The sequence below is a fragment of the Tachysurus vachellii genome, chromosome 8 (genome assembly GCF_030014155.1).
Source record: "Tachysurus vachellii isolate PV-2020 chromosome 8, HZAU_Pvac_v1, whole genome shotgun sequence".
In the NCBI taxonomy this organism is placed as follows: domain Eukaryota; kingdom Metazoa; phylum Chordata; class Actinopteri; order Siluriformes; family Bagridae; genus Tachysurus; species Tachysurus vachellii.
Genome location: NC_083467.1, coordinates 28,556,502 through 28,584,001, shown reverse-complemented (window position 1 = coordinate 28,584,001; position 27,500 = coordinate 28,556,502). Strand labels below are relative to the sequence as shown.

General features: G+C 40.7%; 1 protein-coding gene across 1 annotated transcript in view; it reads left to right on the top strand.

Moving 5' to 3' along the window:
* The window catches only part of map2 (microtubule-associated protein 2), a 122,800-nt gene that overhangs the window by 44,524 nt on the left and 50,776 nt on the right, over positions 1-27,500 (top strand). Inside the window, exon 3 of the mRNA XM_060877120.1 lies at positions 12,940-13,102. The gene's annotated coding sequence lies outside the window, so the exon portion shown is untranslated. The remainder of the gene's footprint in view (positions 1-12,939; positions 13,103-27,500) is intronic.

The window sequence follows — 27,500 nt, the reverse complement described above, 5'->3', positions numbered from 1 at the left end:
ACTAAGCCACCGTGCCCCCCTTTCTCCTTTCAGAGAAGCGGTATTTTACTCCTCCTATAAAAACCTTCTCTGAGAATTCTTCGTCTGATTTTTGAAACCAGCTCTTGAGTAGCTTAAAATGAACTTTTAATCTGGGGCATCTTAAAAACAAGTGTTCTAGGTCTTGCTTTACCCCACAGAACCTACACTCCCCCTTCACCGCTGGATTGAGGTGTGCCACATGTCCGTCTGTAGCTGTCGCCCCGTGATTAATCCTCCACTGCAGGTCAGCAGTACGGTTCTCTACAGGGGGTTTATACAAGGTCCTCCACCTGTCTCGCACAAGAACGTCTGGGTTCAACATCCCTGGTCACCTTGAGACTTTTTGTCTCCTCAGGGAATCTTCGTGCAGCACTTTTACTGTTATTTGGTACATGGCTTTCTTGGACATGTCCTTAAAGAGGTTTTACTGTGGAGTCTTGAAAGACAAAATGGAGTCTGTGTCTTTGTCCTCTTCCTCCGCTCTCACCGCATGGAGAAATCCTGGAAACTCCATGTCATTCCTCCTGTCACGAGTAGTCCCATGTCTCTGTGCAGTGTACATTTTGTAGCTGCTTGGTAGTGAATTGTACAGTTCTTCCTGCAGTTTTGCTGTTAGACACGAAGATCTCAGCCCTGTCACAGTTCTTCCGTTGGTATTCTTCGTCTAGTAGGTGGTCCAGCTTTGTGATGATGTTTTCACGAAGATCTCAGCCCCGTCACAGTTCTTCCGTTGGTATCCTTCGTCTAGTAGGTGGTCCAGCTTTGTGATGATGTTTTCACGAAGATCTCAGCCCCGTCACAGTTCTTCCGTTGGTATCCTTCGTCTAGTAGGTGGTCCAGCTTTGTGATGTTGTTTTCACGAAGATCTCAGCCCCGTCACAGTTCTTCCGTTGGTATCCTTCGTCTAGTAGGTGGTCCAGAAGTAGCCACAGTAGTCATCACTTTGTGATGTTGTTTTCCAGTAAGCACCTGCATATGCTCACCGAGGACAGCAGTCTCAAGTTTATAAAAGTCTCCCACAACACATCTTTGTGGTATAGGAGTCTCTGCGCAGCTTGTATCCGGAAAGCACGAATTCTGCTCCTTGCGTCTTACCAGCCCTTGCCCACTTTCCTGCAGGTAACGTACTGCAGCACGCGACCAGTATTGTCCACTCCAAAAGAAGTTGACTATTCTTCTTTCTATGTTATAAACCAGTTCTTCAGGTGGTTCCATAACAATGGTCCTGTGCCACAGAGTTGAGGCAGCCAGGTTGTTTACTACCAGAACTCTTCCTCTGTAAGACAAATGTAGTAATACCCATTTCCACTTGGACAATCGGGCAGACACCTTTTCAAGCAGCCCCTTCCAATTTTTCATCTGGAATTGTTCATTTCCTAAAAATACCCCCAAGCTTTTTGGTCCATCTCTTCTCCACTGTAGCCCTCCTGGAAGTTGTGGAACTGCTCTGTGCTCCCAGTTGCCTAACATAAAACCTTTGTGACCAGTTGCAGAGGAAGCTGTTTCATATGTCCCAATGGTCTTTTTTTTAAAAGTGTGGTCATCTTTCTCGGTGATAAAAACAGTAATGTAGTCTGCGTAAGCTGCTAAGACCACCTTAAAATGACCATTAACTTTTGGTTTTAAATTCTCTTTTAGTGTTGCTCTGAGCCTACATAGTAGGGGCTCGAATAACTGTCCGGAGAGTGGACAGCCCTGCCTCTAGTCACCGGTACTTGCGCACTTAAACTTCCCCCTGCTTTAACCATCACTCATACCTCAGAGTACAGACATTTTCCATAGGATATAAAACCTTCTCCAAAGCCAAAGTGTTTCAAGACATTAAAAAGGTACCCATGGTCTACCCGATCAAAAGCTTTTTCCTAAAAGTGACAGGATTCCCAGTTTATTCTTATTTAGCTGATTAAAATTGATTATGTCCCTTAATAAAAAAAGGTTATCTATTACAGACCTTTCTGGGATGCAATAAGTTTGATCATTTTTAATGACTCGTGTAAACCTTATGTAAGTCTTGTCCCATTAAAATCCAGAAAAGTTGATAAAATCCAAGGGTAATTCATCTATTCCAGGGGATCTTCCTGTGGATAGTTGAGACATTGCCTCTGTGAGTTCCTGAAGGTTGATGGTCCTGTTTTTGTGTTTGCTGTATTTGTGGCAGCTCTTTGAGTAAATCCTCGGCAGATTCAGCATCACAGCTCTCAGCACTGTATAACTGTCTGTAGAAGTTACTTGCTAGTCTCCTCATTTCTGCCGGGTCGGATGTGATGGATCCATCCGGACGACAAAGATGGTACGTCGTCTTCTGCTGAACACTTTTTTCTCAAGATTAAAAAAGAAAGTGCTGGGAGCGTCCATGTCTTTAATGGAGTAGTATCTTGAACCTGGCGGAGGGAGACTGGTGACGCCACCCTCTGTGTGAGGGACGCCATCTCACTCCCGCCCTGCTACAACTCACCTGACTCACTTACCCGGCTAATAAACCACACTTTCAACACAAAAACTTATAATTAACTGTCTGTTCTCTTTATTTAACCGAAAGAGTCTAACTAAGTGAAAAGGAAAACAGAAAAAAGTGCACAATAGCTCTCAGCTCCTGTGAACACTCACACACCCAAACACTCCCAGCATGCACAGAGAGAGACAGAGAGAGAGAGGCAGAGAGAGAGAGAGACAGAGAGAGAGACAGAGAGAGAGAGACAAACAGAGAGACAGACAGAGTGTGTGAGAGAGAGACAGAGAGAGAGAGTGACAGAGAGAGAGGCAGAGAGAGAGAAAGAGAGAGAGAGAAAGAGAGAGAGAGGCAGAGAGAGAGAGAGACAAACAGAGAGAGAGACAGAGTGTGTGAGAGAGAGACAGAGAGAGAGAGTGAGAGACAGAGAGTGAGAGGCAGAGAGAGAGAAAGAGAGAGAGAGACAGAGAGAGAGAGAGACAGAGAGAGACAGAGAGAGAGGCAGAGAGAGAGAGGCAGAGAGAGAAACAGAGAGAGAAAGAGAGAGTTTTGAAATAGACGCAAACATCTGAGAGAGAAATTGCTAGGATGTAGAGAGGGAGAGAAAAAAGAAAAAGTGAGAAAGAAATGTTCAAGAGATACAGACCAAAATGTTGAGGGTTGTGGACAGGGATGGAAAGGAATTAAAGAGGAAGGAAATGAAATGTAATTAAAAAAAGGAATATAATGTAAAAGAGAAGAAAATTTATGTGATTGAAAGGAATGGAAACAAAATAAGAAATGGGAGGAAAGGAAAAGGTTAAAAAACGAAAGGAAATGAACAGGAAGGAAAGAAAGAGATAACAATTACTCAAAAAGAAAATGAAAAGGAGAAAAATGTAAAGGGAGAAAGTATGAAAATGGAAGTAAGGAAAGGAAAGGAAAGATGGGTAGGAAAGGGGAAAAGATTAAATTGAAAGGAAAAGAAAATGATATAAGGGGATTAAAGAAAGGGGTAAAAATGGAAAGGAAGCGAAAGAAAATTAACACAATGGAAAGATGAAATGTGATGGAAAGGAAAAGAAAATGATGATATACTGTAAGGGGAGGGGTTATGCTGTAAGGGGAGGGGTTATGCTTTAAGAGGTTTATTCCAAGTGACAAAAATACATGAAGTACTTTGTGTTCATCTGAGTCAATAAGAACACAGGACAAATCCTGCTCAAGCATTTTATACTGTTTTCCTCTTTGTAGATTAAATGAGGTCCGCATTGAATGTGTATTGAGTGTAAGAGCCGAGTGTCTCCCAAACGGCTGAGTCACACATTGTTGTCTAGCCGGATGTCTTTAAATGTTAATCACGGTCACGTACACCTTGGCTTGGTATTGTTACGGTTATCAACCAAATGATCACTTTAAATGTTCATCATGGTCACATAGACCCTTTGTTCGTTTCAGTCCCTGATGTCCTGCTGCCGCTCCCATACTGACGATTTAATCAAGTGTCTTCTTTTAGAGTTCTGAACGTATTACTTTGTGATACTTAAGCCTTTTTAGAAATGAGAGTGTAATCTGGGTGCATTTATCTGTAATTTCTTAGTGTGAGATGATTCGAGACAAAAAATGCTGATGGACAGAAAGATTCAATTGCAACGAATGAGAGAGCAGGAGAGAATCAAGCTGTTAGGAAAGAGAGACGTTAGTGGACTGAGGCGTGTCTCTGGTCTGTAGATCAGAGCGACAGTTCTGCCTGTTTGATGTTGAGTCTAATCTCTCTGTGATCAGATAGATGCTGACACACAAGGACAGAGCAGTGCTGCCCCCCGTAACACACCCCGGAACCCAATTAACCCTCGGATGACCGCGTGTGCTGGACTTCTAGAGCCAGCGTGACTCGGTCGGATGGACAATCTTTGTATGCAGTTTTCGCAACACAGCGAACAGGTGGTGAATTCTTCAGTCTGATTGGTCATTTTCGGTAACAGCAGTGTAACTATAAATGGATAAAAAATACAGTTATAAAACATCATTGAAAATAATCTTTGGGATGGTGAGATTCATTTTATAATCCCTTTGGTGATTGCTGCTTGTCAGACTGTATGAACATGATCTCCATGATCGTCATCACACTGTAGGATCTCAGGTGTCATCATGTCAGACCGCGACAGTCAAGACGCATCAAAATCAGATGCACACAAGAAGACTTGTCCGGGGTTTTATCTGTGACACGTTCAGACCAGCATTCTCTCGCTAAAATGACAGGTAGCAGCGAAACAAAACAATCTGTAGTGCTTTTAGGTTTTACTCCTGCTGTTCTGTCCACCTGACTCGTCTTGACATCTTATATTTACGTTTACGTTTACGGCATTTTGTATGTCGCTCTTTCTTATCCAGAGCGACGTACATAAGTGCTTTTAAGTCCCTATTATTGAATACATTAACTCTGGTTCACTAGGTTACAGACTTAAGATACCATGAGTCTAAAACTCTGTTCAAAGTTTATTATTTTATACACATATACAACAAACAGGGGAGAAAGTGCTAGTTCGGGTATTTCATAAAGAAGTAGGTCTTCGACCGTTGTTTGAAGATATCCAGTGACTCAGCTGTCCGGACCTCTAGTGGAAGTTCATTCCACCATCTTGGTGCCAGAACCGAAAAGAGTCTTGTAGTAAACTTACCTCTTACACTAAAAGATGGTTGAACCAGTCTTTAAGGTAAGAGGGAGCTGGTCCATTTTTGGCTTTGTAGACAAGAATCAGTGTTTTGAACCTGTTGTGTTTAGCTACCGGAAGTCAGTGAAGAAGTGCAGCAGTGAGGTGGTGTGGAGAACTTAGGCAGGTTGACCTGACCAAACAAGTCATGCAGCTGCATTTTGGTCGAATTGTGTTCATACTGTAGGTAGACCTGACAGCAGTGAGTTGCTGTAGTCCGCTATGACAAGAGACTGAACAAGTACCTGAGCAGCCTGTGAGGACAAAAATGGCCGAATCCTTCTGATGTTGTAGAGAAGGAACCGACATGAGCGAGTCACATTAGCAACATGTGAATAAAAGGACAGTTGAGTGTCCATGATTACCTCAAAGTTGCAAGCTGTGACTGAAGGGAGATCAGATCGTTATGCAGGGAAATTGCAAGATCGTGACCTGGGGATGAATCACCTGGGATGTTCAGCAGTTCAATTTTGCTAGGATTCAGCTTCAACTGATGAGCAGTCATCTGTGATGATACGTTTTGAAGACATGCTGAGAAGGTGGTATCTGAGGGTGGGAAATCTGAGGGTGGGAAAGAGAAGATAAGTTGTGTATCATCAGCATAGCAGTGGTAAGAGAATCCGTGTGAGTAAATAACTTCACCAAGAGAGTGAGTATACAGGGAGAAAAGAAGAGGACCAAGTACTGAGCCCTGTGGGACACCAGTGGAGAGTCTGCGTGTAGCAGATGTCACGCCCCTCCAAGTAACCTGATATGAGTGACCTTCAAGGTAGGAAGCAAATAATTCCCAAGCTGATCCACAATTCCCAAGACTCCTGAGGGTGGACAAGAGAGTCTTGTGGTTGACCGTATCAAACGCTGCTGAAAGGTTGAGGAGGATGAGGACAGATGACAGCTTGGCTGATCTAGTCTGAAGAGAACTTGGCCATAAGTGTACGGTAAGAGTCAAGATCTGCATCAAGTTGTGATTTCTTCCACTTTCTTTCAGATGATCTTAGCTCTCTTTGATTGTCGTGCAACACATCTGAAAGCCAAGGAGCAGAACAAGAAGTCTTCTTGGGTTTATTGGACAGAGGGCAGAGAAAGTCCATGGTTGAGGAAAGAGAGGAGAGGAAAGTGTTTGAGTCCAAGGGTAGTGAGGAAAAGGATTCAGGATGAAAGAGGAAGTAGGGAGGATGAAAACAGAAGTAGGGAGGTCTTCCCTGAGGTGGTTTAAAGTTGTTGCACTAAGTGCGTCATCTGGTTCGGCGATACTGGTTCTTGGTTTGATGCTCGTCGTAGGAGATTTTACACTACAGGTACGTGTATGAAACCTTCTGACTCTGCCAGAACTTCATCAGAGGTAAACACTGATCACAGCGGCCATTAATCGGCTGTCGGTCACCATGACCGTGTCAAACCGGCCATCAAAGACTAGCATCACATCTATTGTTCATTAATTTCCTATAATAGCATGCATCCATGTATGTTATATAGAATGTAAAACAGAGAGAGAGAGAGAGAGAGAGAGAGAGAGAGATCGTGGTCCGGCACATACGGTGTATTTGGTAGCATTGTGAGTGTTAGTCTATATTTTGGTTGCTCTCTCATCACTGTAGCATGATGGGCTCACAGTTCAGCATGAGCATACTTAACACCATCTGCTTATTCTCCCGCAAACACAGATCAGATATGACGACTGTAATTCTCAGCAGCCCACTCTCTCTCTCTCTCTCTCTCTCTCTCTCTCTCTCTCTCTCTCTCTCACTCTCTCACTCTCTCTCTCTCTCTCTCTCTCTCTCTCTCTCTCTCTCTCTAGCTCTGTTTCACTGAGCTGTAACACTCAACGCTGTTGAAAAAGAGTGAACAACCATCTTTCTGAGTTCCTGCTGTAAGCGTGCTGGTCTCTTTAAGCACGGTGGTCTCTCAGCTGTGTGTGAGTGTGTGTGTGTGTGTGTGTGTGAGAGAAAGAGACCGGGGCACCTCACAGGCTCACAGACCGCTGAGGCTAATTTAGATGCTGCAGAGTTCCTCCAGAATCCCATAATGACATCCTGAAGAGACAGAAAAGAGACCGCAGCAGAGATCGCAGGCTGAGCTTTTCTGGACCTTCCAGCAGTACGCCTTACTGCACTATGTGTGTGTGTGTGTGTGTGTGTGTGTGTGTGTGTCAGTGCGTGTTGGTGTGTGTCTGTGTGTGTTTGTGCATGTGTCGGTGGGAGTGTTTTGCATGTGTTAGTGGGTGTGTTAATGTATATGCGTGTATCGGTGTGTGTGTGTGTGTGTGAGAGTGGGTGTGAGTTTTTTGTGTGTGTGTCAGTGGGTGGTTGTGCATGGGTGAGTGGGTCACTGGGTGTGAGTCTTTTGTGTGTCTGTGTGTGCATGTGAGTGTGAGGTGTGAGGCTTTTGTGCGTATGTGTGTTAGTGGGTGTGTTTGTGAGTCTTTTTGTGTCTTGGTTGGTGGATGTGAGACATGTGCATGTGTGTGTGTAAGTGGGGTGGGTTGTGCACGGGTATGTGTTTGTGAGTGGGTGAGTGGGTGTGAGTCTTGTGTCCGTGTGTGCATGTGTTAGTAGGTGGTTTTGTGAGTCTTTTGTGTGTTAGTGGTTGGGTGAGTGAGTCTTTTGTGTTTGTGTATCGGTGGGTGGGTTGTGCATAGATGTGTGTGTGTGTGGATGAGTGGGTGTGAGTCTTGTGGGTGTGAGTATTTATATTTTTATAATTATATTTTATTCTTTAATTACTTAATTTTTTTTTATTATTTTAATTTATAGAACTTGAGCTGACTACATTTGTTAGAAATTTGAAGGCAGGTGCAACCAAAAGTGACTGAGAGACCATCCCATGTCACCCTCCATACACACTCCATACACACTCCATACACCCTCCATACACACTCCATACACCCTCCATACACACTCCATACACACTCCATACACACGCCATACACACTCCATGCACACTCCATACACACTCCATGCACACTCCATACACACTCCATACACACTCCATACACACGCCATACACACTCCATGCACACTCCATACACACTCCATGCACACTCCATACACCCTCCATACACACGCCATACACACTCCATGCACACTCCATGCACACTCCATACACACTCCATACACACTCCATACACACTCCATACACACTCCATGCACACTCCATACACACTCCATACACACTCCATGCACACTCCATACACACTCCATGCACACTCCATACACACTCCATACACACTCCATGCACACTCCATACACACTCCATACACACTCCATTCACACTCCATACACACTCCATGCACACTCCATACACACTCCATACACTCTCCATGCACACTCCAATGCGCACTCCATGCACACTCCATGCACACTCCATACACACTTCATACACACTCCATGTACACTCCATACAAACTCCATGCGCACTCCATACACACTCCATACAAACTCCATGCGCACTCCATACACACTCCATACACACTCCATACACACTCCATGCACACTCCATACACACTCCATACACACTCCATGCCCTCTCCATGCACACTCCATACACACTCCATACACACTCCATACACACTCCATGCACACTCCATACACACTCCATGCACAACACTGCTGACATTTCTGCATCTAGTTGGTTTTTTGTTTTATTTCTCGAGTTTTTGTGTGTTGGAATGCAAAGCAGCAGGAGATGTTTATGCTTTATGTTTAGGCCACATCCACTTCCAGCACTAAACAGATACAGATACTGATAGTGGCGTTGGTTTATACACTGACGTTTCTGAACGAAATCTGATTGCAACTGAAAGTAATGGGATCTGTTCAGAGAATCAATTCTGAGGTTTGATTCTGATTCAAATACTTGATTCTGCGCAAGAGATACATAACAAAGAACGAAAGGATATACTCTCTCTAAAAAGATGGGTATGTTTCCCTGTGTGTGTGTGTGTGTGTGTGTGTGTTTGTGTGTGAGTGAGTGAGTGAAGAGGCTTTGTGTGGTTGATGAGTCACAGTGAAGAACAGAATGTGTATGAAGGCGCTTGTTTTGAGTGGAGAGATAATGCTGTGTTCTCCAGCTCATGTTTTCTGAGGCAGAGAGAGAGAGAGAGAGAGAGAGATGAAAACACTTCTTTCTTCTGATCTTCTCTCCAGCAGGTCTCTGAGGCTAAACTAACTGCTCATCTTACTCCTCATGATTCACTCTACTTCACTTGTTGGTGGTAAAAATCGGTTCCCTTTTAGCCCCAGTAAAAGCGCTCCTGCCTCGACCCGAGCGATCAGACGGTACGTTTGGGCTGGAAGCCAGAGGAGCTGAGCTCGGCTAGGTCACTTTATGTCTTAAATACATAAAAATATTAGTATTGTATTAGTATTGATGGACTCTTATCTGATAATAAGTAATAATACCAGCTCTAGTGGAATGGCTTCATAATGTTAGCCCTATGACATGTTTTTTGAAAGGATTCCACATGGCTGTTTTTCTGTTCTATATTTTACACAGATTTTTGTATAAAGGTGTTTGCACACACACACATAGTAAGAGTAATCCTATAGTGTTCCAGTCGTTAGAAACAGCAGGCAGAAGTGACACACGGTCGACGTTTCAGGGCTCCACATTAACGTGGCCATCGATTTAAACGCTACAGGACGCAGCTCCACAGCACGGTGCGTGACTGTGTGATTTGTAGCTTGCACACTCTGAGGTCAGTCTTGGCTCCTGACTTTTCTTTGACCTCCATTTGTCTCGACTTTAATTACCTTTCTAACTTTAACTGCCCTCAGAGAGTCACAGCAGATGCACCAATACATAAGGGTCCTTTACTTCATTTAATACTTTTGCTAATAAATATTGACTTTTGTATTAAATGATAAAATTAGAAAGCATCCAAAGTGTCATAGAAGTGTTTTTATGCCACATTAGGTTTAATTAGTTAATGTTAAAGGTTTAGGATCGGTAGCGCACTATGGTGATGGGCGACAAAGTCAAAGAAAACGGTGGTCCTCTTATGGTGTGTGTGGGAGGGAGCATTTATTTATGGTTTGTCTTCGCATCTCCGCTAAGAGTGAAGCATCGCTGCAAATTGCTACTGTATTTTGCCTTCTTCTGATCTTTTTTATCCTCCGATGATGCCATTCTGTCGTGATGGGCGTTGTCTATTTCAGGATGACGACGCCCCTATATTCAGTGCACAACATTTCACCTATCTATAAATACTACAACTTTATTAGATGTATTTTAAAATGGCGACTTGATTACAAGCGATTACACCAATTCTTACATTACCTTCATTTATTATTTAAAATTTATTTTATCCTACACATATAAAAACATGGGGGGGCACGGTGTCTTAGTGGTTAGCACGTTCGCCTCACACCTCCAGGGTTGGGGGTTCGATTCCCACCTCCGCCTTGTGTGTATGGAGTTTGCATGTTCTCCCCGTGCCTCGGGGGTTTCCTCCGGGTACTCCGGTTTCCTCCCCCGGTCCAAAGACATGCATGGTAGGTTGATTGGCATCTCTGGAAAATTGTCCGTAGTGTGTGATTGTGTGAGTGAATGAGAGTGTGTGTGTGTGTGTGTGCCCTGTGATGGGTTGGCACTCCGTCCAGGGTGTATCCTGCCTTGATGCCCGATGATGCCTCAGATAGGCACAGGCTCCACGTGACCCGAGGTAGTTCGGATAAGCGGTAGAAAATGAATGAATGAATATAAAAACATTTGCATTTCTGTATAATAAATAGTTTATACAGAGGCTGTGTGACGTGTCCAGACAGTGGAGACTCATCCAGATTTGACCCAGACTGCAGTAACGCTGCTAATCTGTATAATAAAAACATTCATATACATTTTAAAAGAGTTATAAGGCCTTATGAGTATGTTTTATTGCACAGGACAAGCATGCACAATTGCTGTCATGTCCTAATAAATGAAGATGGTTTTATCATCATGTCTCTTGGATCAAAGCAGCGGTCACAGTATTATTCAAATGGCGTGCAAAACAACACGGCCACTTCTAACAGGACTAAGGGGTGATAGTACAGTACATTCCTCGATTAAATACAATCGCTGTGACTATTTTAGGTTCTTATTAGATATTTGTACAAAGTAGAACAGTTGGTGAGGCTCACAGTGTTGCTCTATGATTAAACTGTTGAACAGCACCAGTTCTTTTGGTCCAGATAGACTTTGGGTCTTTGGGACCATGAGTACGCACTGATTTACATTAAATCTTATGCCTGACACTCTTTAGGGTTGTTTGCATTTCTCTCTAAATGATTATATTAGAAAAGGTTCCTGGTGGAGTTCCTATAGGCAGCTAAGGGCCTTTTTACACCCGGTCACTTCGTGTGTTGTCTCTGATCCGATATCTATCTGATTTGTTAAAACTGTTCCATTTACATTATACCACATAAATGCGTCTCGCCGAATCGGATATCGATCTGATCTTTCTACTCCCGCACAAAATGCTAATATATTTTACCTCATTTCCGGGGTAATTGAAACGGAACACACTTTGGTGTATGTACTTAAATATACTTTTGTTTCTATTTGTTTTACAAAGCTTTTGTTGGACGCTTTCAGCGCTCCAAAGAGCAATAAGTGCCTGTGTGTCGTATGTTATTTGTTTGTGGTGCGATGCTCGACTCGTGAGTCACCTGCGAGTGCCGTACTTCCCTTTGGGAGGAGTATAGTGCTGACATATGTGGCTTGAGCAAACACATTCATTTACACCTGTCCAGTTTCATCTGAAACACGTCCCAGACCACCTCCTGAAGGGGTTTGTACCATCGGATTTATATCCGTCTCCAAAACGTTTCAGAGGGCATTTAGACCTGGTCTTTTTACCATCGGGTAGCTATCGGATCACAGAAAACGCATGAAGTGATCAGGTGTAAAAAGCCCCTTAGAAACTTTGCCCATCAAATCCCAACACGTGTCGCACTTTCCTGATACTTCTAGTGTAACCATGGGAAGTGTACAAAACTGCAATGTGCCATTGCTTGTCCAGGGCTGGTACCATCACAGGTACATGTCCTACCACTTCTCTCCCACCAGCCAGCTCTCCCATCACACGATGGCTACGAGACAGAGAGGGTACAGTACAACTGTGTGCTTCCATCTTTATGGCAACAGTTTGGAAAAGATCCACATGTAACTGTGATGATCAGAAGAACCTGAAAGAACATCTCGCTGATGCATTAGTAGAACAAAGCTTTAGGGTGTTGTGTATCATTTGCTGAAGTGACACACAGTCATGTTTCATAGCAGCAAAGATTTAAAAAATTATATTTCGTTCTTTTTTCTTTTTTATCTTTTGTGTGTGTGTGTGTGTGTGTGTGTGTGTGTGTGTGTGTGTGTGTTTTGTGTGTTTATGAAGAGTGAGAGAAATTTAACCTGTATTTTTGTGTGTATACATCTTGGGGCATGAAGCAGCTGTGTATGAAGCAGCTTTATGTAATTTTTACACACACACACACATATACACACATACACACACACACACACACATATACACACATACACACACACACACACACATACACACACACATACACACACACACACACACATAAATACACACACACACACACATATACACACACACACATACACACACACACATATACACACACACACACACATACACACACACACACACATACACACACACATACACACACTCAGCAGCACTACACTACCTATATATAGTTTCTAATATGTCAAAATATTGACCCTAACTTCTCTCTCTCTCTCTCTCTCTCTCTCTCTCTCTCCTGGCTCCAGGTGTGAAGTGGAGCTTTTCCATAACTTCGCTCTTCTCCCCATCATCTCGGTGCTCTAAGTGACTCTGAGGGCAGAAACAGGCCTCCAAACACACTCACACACACTCACACGCACAAACCCACGAGCTGCCATCGTCACCTTGAGGCCGTCACTATCTGGACAGGTAAAACTCCTCCACTCATTGTCTAATAATCACTTATCAGATTAGGCCACATATCGCTCTGAGCTTTAGAGGACTAGTATTTTATCCTTCTCATCCTTCTAGAGTTTGATCTTTTTCATTTGAAGTGCACTTACACTGTCTGTGTAGATTTTTCCACGTGGAGTCCCAAATACAATTCAGTCCCTCCTTTATCTTTTTCTTCTAATTTCTATTGTGTTGCTGCATATTTGCATATATGCAAATTGGTTTGTAATAGTGATGTCATAACCATGAGGAATCCAAAACCTTTGCAGCCTTCATTTCACACATATATATGGATTAAATGAAAGTGTAATATACATTTTTATTTTAAAAAATCAAGTCAGTGTTAGTGAGTTTTCTTCTCTCTCATGAACACAAACACTTTGCGGTGTTCAGCTGAGTGTACGTAGCTTTTGATTTCTACATGGAGTCACATGTTTTGAGCAGATGGGGTTCTAAAATCTTTTCTGTCTTTAACAAATGATTGTACACTTTCTGTAGATATATTCAGGGCAAAACATCAAATGCAAATAAAATAAATAGGATAAATATTCAGCTCTGTAGAGGCATCACACCACATCACTGCTGAATATCGTTAAATAACAATAAACAAGGAAAAAATGTCCTGCTAACAGATCAAACATTATTTTAAGGTTGAAATCAGTTAAAGGTGAGGTCCATGATGTTTGAAAGCCAATGTTGACATTTGAAATCACCAAAACAAACACGCCCCTAACCCAAATGGGTGTCACCCCTGTTTTGATAGCTCCGCCCCACACGTACATATGTAACCCAGGCAACTATTATGGCGGAACCTGCTGGGGCGGCTGACCGAGGGGATATTTTTATCAGTAAATAAACACAATGAGTAATACTGTGGTGATACAGATGTGTTTTTGTAGTACTGTGTGTTGTAGCGTGAAAGGTTTAGCTCCGTTTCACGCGGAAGACCCGAGGCAGAGGTAACGGCAGGTATCCGTCATGTCAGTGTTTCAATCACTTTCTGCTAATGTCACACATGACAACTGAACACTCTCTCCATAGCATATTGACAAGACACGCCCATTTCTGCTAATGTCACACATGCGCACCGATCACTCTCTCCGCCCATATTGACAAGACACGCCCCTTTCTGCTCATTGGCTACACATTTGTTTTGTTTGTCGGCCCGACTCGGTTTACTGAAGTGTTTCTCAAACACCGTGCACCTCCCCTTTAAGAAATATCTAGTTTTTTAGGGTCTTAATAGAATAAAAAGGATCAGTTTGATTGTACTGAAGATATTTTCACTGGCTCCAATATACAGTGATTACACTTACACAACAAATACAGGTCTTAATCAAACAATGTGTCATGTATTTTTTATTCAGTTATAGTTACATTTAATGTTGAGGAATTATCCACTAAGTCATACTATACAGTCTTATGTTATACCAGCTATAAACAGATGTAAACATTACAGTCACCTTCTTTTTAAGTTAAGTAGAATTGAAAGAAAAATGGATAGAATATATATTATTAATTGTCTTGTAGAATTTCCAGTATCGGAAAAAAAAGCTGAGCTTTACATATTTATAGCTGTTGAATTCGTCACAAAATATGTCTCCTTATTCAAAAAAGGATTATTCTTACATATCTGTACAATGTGGAACTACAGACACAAAAAGTATTAGAATGACAGCATGCGGTTTGCAGCCAGAATTTAAATGAAATTAAAATGAATAACTAAAATCCGACCGATCGATTTTATTTATATAATTTATTTATAGCAGATTTGTTCCCATGGGGATAACAGGGGGAAAATAATGGAACTGTTTAGTGACAGTAATATTCATACCTGTGTGTTTAAGTGAGTGTGTTTTTGTGTGTGTGTGTGTGTGAGAGAGAGAGAGAGAGAGAGTCAGTCTCTAGAAACATTAAAAGCTGTGTGTGGGTTGTGTGCGTGGGAATGAGCGTGATGCAGGAATAAAAACTCAAACATAATAAATACTGTTCTCTCTCTCACTCTCTCTCTCTCTCTCTCTCTCTCTCACACTGTCTTCCTGACTCTCTCTCTCTCTCTCTCTCTCTCTCTCTCTCTCTCTCTCGCTTGCTTGCTCAGCTTATTTCTTCCTCTCTGTTAATTCTTCTCAGCTTCTCATTTCTTTCTTTCTTTCTTTCTTTCTTTCTTTCTTTCTTTCTTTCTTTCTTTCTTTCTATTCTTACTGTCTATCACTACCAAACTGCTATTTTTTGCACTCAGGTCTCCATCATTGAACATTTGAAGACTTTAGCAGGAAGGAATTAGTGTTATTTATTTTAGCTCAGAACTTGCTGACGGATATTAATTTGTCACGATCTCCTGGTCACACAAGTCCACCTGGTTATATACAGCTGTAGAAAGGACATAATGTATAATCCCACTCTCCAGTGTCACCCAGGTTTGCTTTTGAGTCCGGTTCCTCTTAAGGTTTTTTTCTCCACTTGTCGTCTCAGGGAGTTTTTCCTCACTACTGTTTGCTTCATCTTTGTTTATTATGGATAAATATAAATTAAGTCATTTTTATTATATATTTATTATATATTTTTATATTGTGTCCATTGTAAAAAGTGCTACACACACATACACACACACACACATACACACAAACCTTCAGAATTTTTTTCAGAGTTTCTCACAAGAAGTTCATAGGAACAAAACCTCTAGTATTTGCTATAGTTTATACTTGTTAAAATCTGATTGGTCAGAATGTGTTAATTAGCTTCAGTTTTCTGTAGTAGCGAGAGAGGAAAAAACGACAAGGAACCATATATTTATAGATATAGAAGTGTGAACAGGAACTCGCAGATGTTCCACAACATCAAACGTTATTTTGAATGGATCAAGACACTATGTGTCAGACCGTGTCGTTGATTACTTTCCAGTAACAGCACAAACCCCTGAGTGTGTTCATTCCTGCCAGCTTTGGATCAGTTCACTGAGTACAAATGATAATTATTTTAAGTTATTGAAGTGAGAGTAATGAGATTGGATGGTGGAGTGTGACCGTGTGTGTGTGTGTGTGTGTGTGTATGCGTGCTTATACACAATTACATGTTTAGTGCATGAGGATATGGAGCGTAACAAACATGTGCCCGCTTTAACAGAATGCAGCCGTCTTGTTTATTAAGTCAACAAGAATGAGATCATTCTCCCACAGCGTATGTGCCTGTTATCCATCTCCACGCTGTCTGATAAAAAATCTGACATTCATATGTGGATTGATATTGAGCATTTGAACACAGACACACACACACACACACACACACACACACACACACACACATACACAACCCCCATATTAGACATCAATACCTGTAAGCAATTATCTAAGTCTGGTCTCACACTTCCTGTCCGTTTCAGTCAAATCAGTCCTCTAAGTGCAGATGTGCTGCTGGATTTATTTAGTCGAGACTTCACTGGTGTTTTTTATGGTACACTGATATTATAAATACTTACATTATACATATGCATGCTCCATAAAGTGCGTTTCATTAACTATAAGATAGTGTTAATTTCGTCAGACGAGACGAAATATGTTCGTCAACAACCTTTTTTAATGACTAAGACGAGACGATGACGAGACTGCACCACTGTCCAAAAACACTGACTAAGACTAAATTAACATGCATTATTGTTGACGAAAAAAGACGAGACGAAAATGTTTTGTATAAAATAAAAACTATAAAATAAAAAAATAAAATAAAAATCTCTCTTCATTTTCGTCTACAATTGTCTCTGCTTTTTCATCAGCTGTTACGCCTTTAAAATATTCACAACGAGTTTGCGGCTTCGCGCTGTTTATAAAGTGTTATTTTAAAAAAAAGACTACGATTTTTTGACTAAAACTAGACTAAAATTAAAAGACTTTTAGTCGACTAAAACTTGACTAAGATACCTTGAGTTTTCTTTGACGGGACTTTTAGTCGACTAAAACTAAGACTAACAAAAAAGATATGTGAACGACTAAATATGACTAAAACTAACAAGGACATTTGGCACAAGACTAAGACTAAATTAAAAATAGGTGACAAAATGAAAACTACTATAAGATACTTTTTTGCTTAATTGTGTATGTACAATATTTCAAATTCAGAATGTACAGTATGAGAATCCGTCATGTGGGCGATGTGGTTAAGGTGTTGGACCACTGTTTGAATCCCTGCTTTATCAAGTGTCCTCTGCTGGGCCCTTGAGCAAGGTCCTTAACCTCAATTGCGATAAAATCTAAGTCACTCCAGATAAGGGCGTCTGCCAAAAGGCTATAAATGTAGAATATAAAACAAAGATAAATCTCTGCATCCCAGATGGATTCCTTAATATAAATGTTTGATTGAATGGATGAATGTTTGCAGACTTAGTAAGGAATAACACACGACAGACCACGATGTTCTATAAAAATAATTAGTATTGTTTGTGCAGTTTGGATGTTCCACCTATGTTCAAGGGTTTCCTCCTGGCACTCCAGGTTCCTCTCTCGGTCCAAGACATTATAAACTAAATTGTCAGTAGTGTGTGAATGAGTGTGTACCATGTGATGGGATCCAGGGTGTTCTGGATCTAGTTCCAAGGGTCATCTGGAATAGGCTGCGAATTCCCTGTGACTCTGTGTAGGATAAGTGGTACAGTAAATGGATGGATGGATGCAACAGTACAATCTCACATGGATAATTCTATATCATTTATACCACAGCGCCATGTCAACTGTTACAGTATTAATGAATTAATGACCACACACCTAGCACTATGAACAGTGTATATGCTGTACATTGCCAAAGGATTTTGAACACTCAGATGTTCATGAACTACAGTTCAGCTGAAGCGAGCCACAGACCTGCGTTTATAATGTTCAGAAACCGCGACGTTATCAATGCTCCAACCCGAAACTTATACAAGGATACAGACAGTTGCCTCATGAATCCAACCCACTGCTCGTTTTAAAGGCTTGTGTGTATGTAGGATTTTGCCTGAATGTTAATTAAGAAGCACTGGTTGTGTTCAGAGTTCCCAGTGGATGGCACTCTGTCTCTGTGTAGATGCTATGCTGGTCTGTTGTTGCTTTTTTCAGTCTCATATCTGCCACCAACACACTGTAAATGTGTGTGTGGGGGTGTGTGTGGGGCCCAGCTGCCTCTTGCAGTGATTTGAGAGCTCTGCAATGCAGCAATAGAGGCAACAGTGTGAGTCAGAGTCCCAAAGAGAGACAGAATTTATTTACCTGGAATTTATACAAGCTTAACTTTTTATTTATGTGGCAAAAAAGACTGAGAGGCTGAGAGTCCCAGTGAAGAGGTGTGGCCTATAGATCAGTCAGTCCTAGTGAAGAGGTGTGGCCTATAGATCAGTCAGTCCTAGTGAAGAGGTGTGGCCTATAGATCAGTCAGTCCTAGTGAAGAGGTGTGGTCTATAGATCAGTGAGTCCTAGTGAAGAGGTGTGGTCTATAGATCAGTCAGTCCTAGTGAAGAGGTGTGGTCTATAGATCTGTCAGTCCTAGTGAAGAGGTGTGGTCTATAGATCAGTCAGTCCTAGTGAAGAGGTGTGGTCTATAGATCTGTCAGTCCTAGTGAAGAGGTGTGGTCTATAGATCAGTCAGTCCTAGTGAAGAGGTGTGGTCTATAGATCAGTCAGTCCTAGTGAAGAGGTGTGGTCTGTAGATCAGTCAGTCCTAGTGAAGAGGTGTGGTCTGTAGATCTGTCAGTCCTAGTGAAGAGGTGTGGTCTATAGATCAGTCAGTCCTAGTGAAGAGGTGTGGTCTGTAGATCAGTCAGTCCTAGTGAAGAGGTGTGGTCTATAGATCTGTCAGTCCCAGTGAAGAGGTGTGGTCTATAGATCTGTCAGTCCTAGTGAAGAGGTGTGGTCTGTAGATCAGTCAGTCCTAGTGAAGAGGTGTGGTCTGTAGATCTGTCAGTCCTAGTGAAGAGGTGTGGTCTATAGATCAGTCAGTCCCAGTGAAGAGGTGTGGTCTGTAGATCTGTCAGTCCTAGTGAAGAGGTGTGGTCTGTAGATCTGTCAGTGAATATCAGGATATTGAATTCATTTTTTTTTTTATGTCAAACGCAAATGAATTATGTTTCAATACTGAAAAAGTACCTACTTCATTAAATCCAAGTTATCCAATATGCTCTAAATACTGTTTGGAATAAAAGCATTCCAACTGCTTTGCTACAAGGTTTTCCTCAGATCCTCATCAGTTACAGATTTTTTTTGCACAGAAGTTTTTTAGTTTAACACAGAAAAAGATCATTGAGTCTGAGAGAGATCACTGCTCTGAGCTCATTACACCATTTTGTGTTATATTAGAGTGTAATTATTAATAGTGCCACATTCTTCTCAGCACATCACAGGAACATTTTATAAGTCATGTTAAACTACTTTTATAGTAGAAGTACAGCACATTGTCTAGGAGCCCTTGTTGTGCATTAGGCATTGTGAACAATCTTCAGTCTTTGTTACTGATGAGAAAATTGCATTGAAACTAAAATCCTGCTCATGTATTCTGCATGTGGTGAAAATTTCAGGGTTTAAATGGACATTTCGGCCGTCTAAAAAATAACACGTAGTCTGTGTGTGGCTGTTAATTACACCGTGGTGTGATGTGTTCTTGTTAGAACTGTACACGGTAGTAAACATTAACAGGTAATTCTTCTTAGCTTTTAGATCATTTATATAAACACAATAACATATTATAAATTCTATATATAAAAGGTCAGATGTCTTCAAAAGGTCAGCCTTATTCATTCCACTGAAGCACATTTTAAAGCAATACTGCAATGGATTTTATCCAACATGGATCATCAGGTTTTGTACAAACTCAGATACTGTCATTAAAGAAAAAAAAAGAAGGACAAATACCAAAGACTACGGAATTCTAATTAATTTCTATGTTTGACTCGACTTACTAATTGAATGCAAAACAGACGCATGCATTTTCTGACTTTAGGACCCCGCTGTAAGTCAAGTCAAGAAGCTTTTATTGTCATTACAACCTTATATAGCTGTTACAGTACACAGTGAAATGAGACAACGTTTCTCCAGGATCAGTGTTACATAACACAAAAGCCCTATTCGGACGGGACTAGTTTTCCAAACGACGTTAGAGTTAGAATTTTTTTCAGCCGACGTCTGTCATTTCATGTATGGATTCGGACGGGACTAACATCTCTGTGTTTATTACGGAGGTAGGAGTGTCTGTGATTTACATGTGGCAGACATGGCAGATTCGGACGGGATTAAAATCACAAAGTACGTCTGTGAAACTGAAATTTCTCTAACGACCCCCTGTAAAACTAGTACCGTCCGAATAGGGCTAATGACAGTGTCAGGGATGTGGGGATAAAACAGACCCAAATGCAGGATAGCGTAAAAGAAAACGGGATTTATTAAATAATAAAAACACAAAACAGGAACCAAGACATGACACAGGACAACATCACGACAATGACAGACGAGACGACAGACAAGATGACAGCCGGCTCGGCTAAATGGGACAGTGGTGGCGCAACTGGTTAAGGCTCTGGGTTGTTGATCGGATGATCGGGGTTCAAGGCCCAGCACAGCTAAGCTGCCACTGCTTGTGCACTGCTGGGCCCTCAACCCTCCCTGCTCCAGGGGTGCTGTATCATAGCTGCCCCTGCACTCTGACCCCCAGTTGGGATATATGAAGAAAAGAATTCCACTATGCTGTAATGTATATGTGGCGATAATAATAAAGATTTAGATTAAATTTAGAACTTCTTCTAAATACTAATCACAATTAGACACATGAGGAACAGGTGTGCAGAGGTGGGCAGGAAGAGACACGTGACACAAAACATCAATAGCCAAAGTCCAGGCTGAGTCCTGACAGACAGGGCTAAGGCCTTAGTAAGTTAGTCCTAGATACATGAAGTGTAACTGCCACCTGGTGTATACAGTGCAGGACAAGACAACCAAGACAGACAAGACAGTGCAGGACAAAATACAGGGCAGACATTACACAGAAACAGCACCGACTAGTGTAAATACTATATGTTCAACAATATTGCGTGCAGTATTACTATAATGAACATTTCATACTGTAGCAGCAGTCCCTGAGATTATGTAAAGAATTGTGCAAAACAGCAAACGACTGAAATGTTAGACAGTTGTACATTGACGTTGTAGCTTCAGTTTAAAATGAATGAAGGGAATGTCGATCGTAAGCATCCAATATTCCTGGCTGATCCAATACATTTACAGTTTGTTGAAAATCATGTACATTATTGCTGAGCTGTAGATTTAACCTCACAGATATCACGGCTAGACACGAGTAAATTCCTACTAATTAGCATGATCTTTATTGCTTGCTTTAGATCATTCATCATGTTTGTCTAAAAGCCATAGACACGCTCGTGTGTTAATCACTTCTAAAACTCAAAAACTTCCCACCGATCCAGATTTCTGTCTTATTAATGAACTCTATCCTCTTATCTACTCAACTGTAGTGTTTTTGCACTCACGTTATCGGCACATATTTCTATTAGCAGGGGTTTTATTTCTATGGAAGTGTTTTCAGTTTGGACTGAATGCTTGGTTTGAAACTCATTTATATTTATTGGTGTGTGAATGTTCTTGTAGTGCAAAGTAAGCTGAAGAGTAAGTAACTAAAGGTTCAGACAAAACATCCATAAAAGGTAAAGCACACAGAGCTAAAAATGTCGACTAAACGGTTGAAAGTACACCTAGATATATTTTTTCAACAATGCTGCTCAGGTATTGCATCCCGTTAGATACCACAAACACACACTAATGCTATGTTCACACATGCAGCGACTCGCAGTGACAAAGCAGCAGGAGAATCATTTTCAGTGAGAGCTGCCAACGTCCAGGGACATAAGCGATAGCAACCGCTGATGACTAGATGTGGGCAAAATTGTGAAAAGTTGACCTTTATGCAAATATGCAAAATGAAGTAAAGACAGTAAATAATAAAATAGACAATTAATTATGTGAGTGTAATGTCAGGCACCCATTTAAAATACGACTTGATTTTTCTTCCTCATCTAAATAATGAAAGTTCAACAGTGTAGAAACGGACAAACAGCTGCACTTTTCATTACTAATCGACAATTGTTAGCTTCACTAGCTTACTGCGGGTAGCTTAAGTTTAAGCCGCTCTTTCTAAAAGCAAGTGTCAGAAATGGCGGTTCCCACAGAGTGGATAAAAACCAGACCCAAACATGGGATAACAAAAAAATAACATGAAACATTGACAAGGGGGAAAAAAACACGGAAAACTAGATACAAACTAAAAAAAACCACTACTAAGTGTAACAACTAGGTAAAATAACGAATCACAGACCACCAAACGTCTAGGACTCAGTGAAGCCACATGCAGCATGGTAATTAACAGCCAATTATTAACAGGTGAGTACAGGTTTTGGAAACAGACACGTGAGAACAAACCATAAGTATAGACAAGTGACACAATACAGTACATGCTGCCGGAACACCCTCTAATGATCTGACCGAGAATGTCTGAGCAGAATGTCTGAGCAGGGCCCTGACAGCAAGGTTAATTTGGCTGTTTGCCCGTGCCGATGGCGGGTGTTTATAATGACACTCACCCAACCCCCCGGATTCTTAGACTTCTGGGTCACAGCGTTTACTTCCGGTGTTCACTTCCGGAATTTCGGCTTTATAATCACGCCACGTCATCGCTCTGATGCGAAGAGTCGTTACTATTTGCTACATCATGCCTGCTGTTTTAGAATTGTTTGTTTGCCTTTTTCTCATTAAACTCTCCCTGTACAGCAAATAGATCCTACAGGTGCTCCCTTACACCAGGTGGTGCTACACCTCGCTCTGACAACAACAACTTTTTTCTTGCTAATTAAATTACAACCCGTTTCTTTCTTTGGTTTCCTTGCTTTATTCTATTCTGGTGTACAAAGAGGAAAAAAGGGAAAATAGCCGTTTACATTTAAATTTTTTTGTTTCTATAAAATTAGTCATCAGTTTTTCTTTTTCTTTTTATTTTCTAAACGATAACTTTGATTACAAAAGGTTTGATTACAAAGAGTGTATGTGTGAGTGAGTGGGTGTATGAGTGAGTGTGTGTGAATGAGTGAGTGAGTGTATGAGTGAATGAGTGTATGAGTGAGTGAGTCAGTGAGTGTATGAGTGAATAAGTGTATGAGTGAATAAGTGTATGAGTGAGTGAGTTTATGAGTGAGTGAGTTTATGAGTGAGTGAGTTTATGAGTGTATGAGTGAGTGAGTCAGTGAGTAGGTGAGTGAGTGTATGAGTGTATGAGTGAGTGAGTGAGTCAGTGAGTGAGTGTGTATGAGTGTATGAGTGAGTAAGTGAGTGAGTGAGTGTATGAGTGAATGATTGAGTAGGTGAGTGAGTGTATGAGTGAGTGAGTGAGTCAGTGAGTGAGTGTGTATGAGTGTATGAGTGAGTAAGTGAGTGAGTGTATGAGTGAATGATTGAGTAGGTGAGTGAGTGTATGAGTGAGTGAGTGTATGAGTGAATCAGTGAGTGAGTGTATGAGTGAATGAGTGAGTGAGTGTATGAGTGAATGAGTGAGTAGGTGAGTGAGTGTATGAAGAATAAGTGTATGAGTGAGTGAGTGTATGAGTGAATCAGTGAGTGAGTGTATGAGTGAATCAGTGAGTGAGTGTATGAGTGAATGAGTGAGTAGGTGAGTGAGTGTATGAGTGAATCAGTGAGTGAGTGTATGAGTGAATCAGTGAGTGAGTGTATGAGTGAATCAGTGAGTGAGTGTATGAGTGAATGAGTGAGTAGGTGAGTGAGTGTATGAGTGAATCAGTGAGTGAGTGTATGAGTGAATCAGTGAGTGAGTGTATGAGTGAATCAGTGAGTGAGTGTATGAGTGAATGAGTGAGTAGGTGAGTGAGTGTATGAGTGAATCAGTGAGTGAGTGTATGAGTGAATCAGTGAGTGAGTGTATGAGTGAATCAGTGAGTGAGTGTATGAGTGAATGAGTGAGTAGGTGAGTGAGTGTATGAAGAATAAGTGTATGAGTGAGTGAGTGTATGAGTGAATCAGTGAGTGAGTGTATGAGTGAATGATTGAGTAGGTGAGTGAGTGTATGAAGAATAAGTGTATGAGTGAGTGAGTGTATGAGTGAATCAGTGAGTGAGTGTATGAGTGAATCAGTGAGTGAGTGTATGAGTGAATCAGTGAGTGAGTGTATGAGTGAATGAGTGAGTAGGTGAGTGAGTGTATGAGTGAATAAGTATATGAGTGAGTGAGTGAGTGAGTGTATGAGTGAATCAGTGAGTGAGTGAGTGTATGAGTGAATCAGTGAGTGAGTGAGTCAGTGAGTGTATGAGTGAGTGAATGAGTGTGAGTGAGTGAATGAGTGTGAGTGAGTGAGTGAATGTGAGTGAGAGTGAGTGTATGAGTGAGTGAGTTTGAGTGAATGAGTGAGTGAGTGAGTGAGTGAATCATTGAGTGAGTGATTGAATAAGAGAGTGAGTGTATGAGTGAGTGAGTGAGTGAGTGAGTAGGTGGGAGGAAGGAAAGGTTGATGCTTCCAGCAGAGATAAATAGGAACAGATGAGATAGATCTGTCCTTTCTTGTTTACAGTGGAAGGTTTAAGATGAAAGGAAAGCTCTCTGGTGATGTAACACAGAGCAAACTGCAAAATGTCTCCCAGCTCACAGAAGATGAGAAAGTACAGAGTGTTTCAGGGGAAAGGAAGGACACATACCAAGGCCAGAGCTTTTTTTTTTTTTCACATCCTGAGTTCAGGTGAAAGACCACACAAGGTTTACTGTAACAGTTATAGAATAGATTTAAATATATTTATTCTGTGTATGACATGTGTGACCTCATCATATAAATGTTTGAGCCTTTAAACTCGACAAAATCAGGAAGAGAAAATGTGGACTGGAGAAGCTAATTCTTTATCAGATGTAAATGATAAATGTGTCCCAAATTACTTACTGTACACTATTCACTTGCCCTATGCACTATAGCGTCTAGTGTAGGAATTTTAGAAGGGTAGTTTCATCTGAAATGGTGATACAATACGATATATCACACAATGTGGACTAATTGTCATAAATGTCATAAATGCTGCAGGTTTAATCAAGGATTTGTTAAATATTTTTAAAATAATTTAATAAATAAACACATTCAACAAACTGATAATTACTTAAAAGATTCACAACAAATTATAGCACTTTTGATATATTATGCATTAGGAAGTAAATAGTAAATAGTGTTCATAAGGCTGTTGTTATTTGTAACATTTCTCTATGTCTGTTAATAACTGTTGAAAGTCAAATGTTTTTTATCCTGATGCAGTTGTCTTAAATCTAAAAAGAAATCAGAAATGCTGCAGGTTAAACGAAGAATATAATTATGAACATGTTTCTATAATGTTTATAAGGCTGTGATTATGTTTAGTTATGAACATGTACTTCATGTTATAGCAGTCTTTTGATTAAAGTACACATGAGAATTTTTACTGTGACACCTTATGCAGTAAGTAGTGTTCATAACTTGTTATGCTGGGTTCATAGACATCAGTGTTTATAGCGTTATGTCAGTGTCCATAACGTTATATTTTGTTTATAAAATGCAGTGTACATAACGTGATATTAGTGTTCATAACGTGTTATATTAGTGTTCATAACGTGTTATATTAGTGTTCATAATGTGTTATATTAGTGTTTATATACAACAATTCTTTTAACTTGTTATAATTGTGTTCATAATGTGTTATAATAGTGTTTATAACGTGTTATGCTTGGTTCATATAAATCAGTGTTTATAGCGTTATGTCAGTGTCCAAAACATTATATTTTGTTTATAAAATGCAGTGTACATAACGTGATATTAGTGTTTATAACGTGTTATATTAGTGTTCATAATGTGTTATATTAGTGTTTATATACAACAATTCTTTTAACTTGTTATAATTGTGTTCATAACGTGTTGTAATAGTGTTTATAACATGTTATATTATTGTTCATAATGTGTTGTATTGGGTTCATATACAACAGTCTTTATAACGTGTTATATTAGTGTTCATAACATGTTATATTAGTCTTCATAACATGTTATATTAGTCTTCATAACATGTTATATTAGTGTTCATAACATGTTATATTAGTGTTCATAACATGTTATATTAGTGTTCATAACATGTTATATTAGTGTTCATAACATGTTATATTAGTGTTTATAAATTGTTATAATAGTGTTTATAACATGTTGTAATAGTGCTCAGATTAGTGCTCAGAATAGTGATTAGATTACACTCTGGTGATGTGTATAAATTAGAACAAAGAATCTTATATATATTGGTGAAGTGCAATAAGTTCATCATCCAGGTTCTTGAAGTGCACTTCATCTTATTGGTGTTGGAGATTTCAGTGTGAATGCACTGGATTTTCTTTGCGTTCTCTGCTTTCCTTCCTTCTATTCGAAAGCATGCAGACGAGTAGATTAGTTCATCTAAATAGCCCTTAGGTTCGGATGTGTGTCTGGTGTCCGATTCCACTGCGACTCCGACCAGGATAAAGCGTCACTGAAGATAAATGAATAAATAATTTGGCAGGGATTATTTTATTATTTTTTACCTTGAGGGGTGGCAATAATTCTGGAGCATGATTAGATGGAAAGGGTGCGAGTGTTATAAAGTAAGTTGAAGGTTCACCGAGTTCTGTCATAATCTAAAGCTGATGGTCGTGTAATTGTACTGTAGCAATAAAATACATTGGGTTACTGAACATAAAGTCCTCTTGGGCTTTATATCATTCAGGCGGAGGAATGGAGGAAGCGATAAACTACTGCTGACAGTCTTACAGGTTCAAACGATTGTCTTGAAGGGCACTGATGAGACGTGGGAAAGCAGGAAAACGTCTGATCTTTACCATCAGGATTCGAGCCGAGTGCTGTGGTTTCTAATCTGATGGAGAGGAGCCGAAACTCGACGTTCCTCTGTTCGCTTCTCCTTTCCTGTCTTCTTTAGCATGTTTTAGAGAAGCGCTAAGCTCAGCGATTTCCCACCTTTTGTTTTCCTACGATGCTGTAATCAGTGTGAAAGGACTTGGTGGGAATCTTCTCACTGGGGCACATTAGAGAAAGTGCTGATTCAACACCACATCTCTGAAATCATGCTAAAAATCCCAGAAGTCAGATAAGTCATGTGATTTTCTCTCTCTCTCTCTGTGTCTCTCTCTCTTTCTCTCTCTGTCTCTCTCTTTCTCTGTCTGTCTCTCTCTATCTCTCTGTCTGTCTGTCTCTCTCTGTCTGTCTCTCTCTCTGTCTCTCTCTCTCTCTCTCTCTGTTTGTCTCTCTCTCTCTCTCTCTCTCTCTGTCTCTCTCTCTCTGTATCTCTCTCTCTGTCTCTCTGTCT